Genomic DNA, 4,458 nt, shown 5'->3' on the forward strand with positions numbered 1-4,458 from the left:
GGTTTATGCATGTTCTCTCTCCACAAGTGGGTTAATAAATCACACTCTTCAATTGTCCAATGGACAAGTTTACGACGTGATTGTGAAGTCGTGAAGCATAATAGATGAAGCCGATAATAGATCCATCTATAATTAGAAGTCCTTTTTTGAACTGTTCAATTGATTTTCCAACTACTTATTTTTTGTTGTGTCCACTTGTAGCATTGTGAAGGATTACGGTAAGTGTTTTTTTGAATTTGTGAGCGAAAATATTAATGACTTCCATTGTGAGACTCATCGATGTTTTACAAGTATCGTATAGAGCATGCAATTGTGTAGCTCTTTCACTGAATGACTATAGCTGTTGTGATCCAAAGAAGAACGAAGCTGAAGAGTGTGTGATAGAATTTGTTAAGTGGTTCTCAAACAAGCATTGTTGCATTGTAAGTCTAAATGACTCAAAGCTTAAGTTTGTTTGCGATACACTATGGAGTGTTAGAAACAATTGTTGATTAAGAGGATGTGTTTGCATAAATAGCATGTCAATGTCTATCTCTTTCGAAATACTGAAACCAGTAGGATTTTCCATTATAGAGAGAGGAAGAGAGTAGTGTTTGTTGTTTTGCATATAATTGATAGATAGAGAGAGGAATTGAGGAGTAGACACAGAGAGAGAGAGAGAGAGAGAGAGAGAGAGAGAGAGAAGAAGAAGAAGAATAACGTGTGTGTGTGTGTGTGTGAGAGAGAGAGAGAGAGAGAGAGAGAATGTTTTGTGTATCTATGTGTGCCTATTTGTATTTGATTCTAAATCGATAAAGAGAGAGAGAGAGAGAGAGAGAGAGAGAGAGAAGAGAAATACAAAAATGTTTTGAGTTCTCAATTCGCGGAAGAAGAGAGAGAGAGAAGAAGAATGTGTGTGTGTGTGTGTGTGTGTGTGTGTGTGAGAGAGAGAGAGAGAGAGAGAGAGAGAGAATGTTTTGTGTATCTATGTGTGCCTATTTGTATTTGATTCTAGATCGATAGAGAGAGAGAGAGAGAGAGAGAGAGAGAGAGAGAGAGAGAGAAGAGAAATACAGAAATGTTTTGAGTTCTCAATTCGTGGAAGAAGCGAACAATACTTACAAGCATAACCACAATACTTAGAACCAAAACCAAAAGTGTGCAAAAGCACGTTACAAAGAAGTAGAGGATGGAAGCATTGGTTTTGTTTGAGGATATAGTTAAAACAAGCAAGCAAAGTAAAGGGTAGCTAGTAATGAAAGGCAAACATTCACAAGACTAAGATTCAGTTTGATACGCCACCACGTGGCCACTCACGTTGATTTTGAAATGGCCAAACCTTGAGGTTCTTGCCAAGGTATCTCTTGCCTCAGAAACGGACTCAGCGTAAATTTGGTTGAAGGTTCTATTCAATGCAAGCACTAAATCGGCTGTTGCACCAATAACTTGCACATCAAGAAGCTTTTTGTCTTTTGTTGCAATACGTACTTCCAGCTTCGGTGTTGTGATTATTGTGGTGTTGTCATTGCAAGATCCATAATAAGGTGCCTGCCTAAGTCTATACACTTTTGTGGATTTACAATTCGAACAATGCTTCTCCAGCAGCACACTATTGAAGTTGACGAATCGGAGGGTGCCAACAACCTGGACAAGGAAACTATGTAAGAAAATGAGAGAAGTCACTTCTAATATATCACTATATTCTATATGAGTGCACCTCACAATTGTAGCCCAAATTTTCGGTTTGAGCCTGAAAGACGGCGGCAAGCTCCTCTCTGAGGCATGCACTACGAACAGGCACTAGAATTGTAACATCCAGTATTGACAAGGTATTGGCCTTGGCAAGGAATGCACCGATGTTTCTTGCAACGCACATTACAAGGCCATCAACAACCATTTCTTGAAGCAATTGTTGGCAATCATCTTTGCGAGAGTTCACAAAACTCAGCTACTACAAGAAAAGATTATATATGGAAACAAAATAAAAAAGAGCATCAATATATCATGGAAGATTTCAAATGTATAATAAAAGAGCAAAAAATAATAAGCAAGATAGGTCAATTCTTACAAATGCCCTATCTGATGGGAGAGGACCATCTGCAATCAGAAGGTCACCAACAGACCCACCAAATCTTGGGTGCGAGTTGTGCTTTTGCAAAATAACAAAAGCAAGTGTGCTCAATTGAGAACGTCCACTCGAAGATTGTTGTGCAGCTATCTCATCAAGAATGCACGTAACTTGCAATCAGGTGTGAATGTAAGAGACACCGGGAAAGGTTCCGCTGTGCTTACAACAGTAGTAGCATCGATGTACAAGGAATACAATGCTGACCCCCCATCTGCCCTATTTTTGCGTCTGACAACTGGGCTGTCAATGTGAACAAAGTCACTGAGGCGGAGCTTGTCGACGTAGAGCTCTATGTATGGATCATTGATCTCCACCGTAATAGTGTCGGTGCATTCTTCATCAACCAAGTCGAGCTTCAAGTAACGGTTGTATTTCAGTTGGTCAAGACCAACTTTGTAGGTCCCATATAGATTCAATATCTGGCCCTCAATACAGAATCGTGGGCTTGAGTCAGAAATATAAGTGATCAGGAATTGTGGGAGAAGACTTTGAGGAAATGGAACAATGCTAAGATCAATAGGCTTCTTATCTAGTCGAGATGATTCACCCAATTCATACAAGCCAGAAGGTTGAACAGAAGGCTCAATTTCAATCGGGCTCGAATCGTTGGCATTGTTAAGAGGTATGTCCTCAATAGGGTTTGGGACAATTTTTGCTTGGAGTGGCAAGGGAGTCTCAATAGACAAAGGCTCAATATCAAAGAGGTGTTGGCTTGTTTAACGCATGGGATGGAACAACTATTTCAACATATGGTTCCTTCTTGATATTAATGTGCTCCACCACGAGTTGCTTGTCTACATAATCCAAAAGATAACAACAAAACAAACAACTCTATGAGTTGATGAAATCGCTCTCAGAAAGACACGCTTTTCCAATAATGAATGCTCACATGCAGAGTTCACAGGGTCGTCCAAACGAAACAATGTGCGTGCAGTAGGCTTGTGAGGCCTATGAAGGTCCTGCTTCAATCTTTTGTTAGGCGCTGCTGATGTGCAAGAAGTTGGGGGCGCGTCGAAACGTTTGCCGCTTGAGATAGGAGTACCTTCTATCAACCTTCGAAGCTCTGTAGAAAATTAATTATGAGCACCTAATGCCTTCCATATATAATGAAAAGTTTAATAACGATAGGTAGAAACACAAGCAATCATTTGTCACACGAACTGTTCAAGGTGACAATCTTGCCGTATAACTACTCCTTGTATATCAAACCACCTAGAAGACAAAGAGGCGCTTTCAATTATAGGAAGGTGGTAATCATATGAGAGTGTCAAATGTTGTTGTGATACAAGTGTATGTATGTCTGTGTGTGTTGTAGAGAGAGAGAGAGAGAGAGAGAGAGAGAGAGAGAGAGAGAGAGAGAGAGAGAGTCAATGATTATGCGGCGAGAATGACAAGATATTAAGCACCGTAGATGACATGACACAAGACAAGATAATAATTCTTCTCCTCATATATTACATAGGTAGCTTAGTTATGATGAAAGGAAGTTCGACACAAATTATGATGACGACAAGTCCATAGATGGCCTATTGAAAGGAGAGCGTGTTGACCAAGTATGATTACTCAAGAGTAGCCTACCAATTGGCTTCTTAAAAGCTAGCAAACTTAAGAAACGCTTGTATGCACCATAGATGGCCTACTGAAAGGAGAGCATGTTGACCAAGTATGATTACTGAAGAGTTGCCTACCAATTGGTTTCTTAAAAGCTAGCAAACTTAAGAAACGCTTGTATGTATTTGTAAATATGGAGAAGAGGGCATGGACCTACAACATTGATCTTTGAACTACATATTAGAAGGATTGTAGTTCTGCAAACCTATGTTCATGGAGAGAAGCCACAATGTGGGGTCGCGAAAGAAATTTTAGGTGTGTCGCACATCACATGCATATGAAATGATCAAGCCATTTCGACCTTTGAGCCATATAGTAGAAGGATTGTAGCAGTGCAAGCCTATGTTCATGGAGAGAAGGCACAATGTTGGAATGCGAATGAAAGCCTAGTTGTGTATGCTCATTGCTTAAACATGTTGAGGGTTATGAAAGCTAGATTTTAAAAAACCAAGAACGGCTTGGTGGAACGCGAGCAAAAAGCCAAGAATACACAAGCACTCAATAACAAGACAAGACGAAAAGAAGAGAATCCGCGAAGCAACCATCACATTTCCATAACAATAATCAAAGTAAGCATGATTAGACAATAATATCGAACAATCTCGCAATGAGTAACACATTCATAATGCCGATCAACAATAGATTCGATGATACAAATTCTTAAAGAGTTTGGCCAAGCAAAAACAGTAAGTAGAACAAGACAAAAATCTTCAATAGGTCTCACCGCCTTCAAAATCCAT

General features: G+C 39.7%; 1 pseudogene; it reads right to left on the reverse strand.

The window, feature by feature from the left end:
- Nucleotides 1-1,257: 1,257 nt before the first annotated feature.
- On the reverse strand, nt 1,258-4,458 carry LOC147417972 (uncharacterized; annotated as a pseudogene).

This window comes from Adiantum capillus-veneris, chromosome 30 (genome assembly GCF_014529385.1).
Source record: "Adiantum capillus-veneris isolate H3 chromosome 30, ASM1452938v2, whole genome shotgun sequence".
Taxonomy (NCBI): Eukaryota; Viridiplantae; Streptophyta; class Polypodiopsida; order Polypodiales; family Pteridaceae; genus Adiantum; species Adiantum capillus-veneris.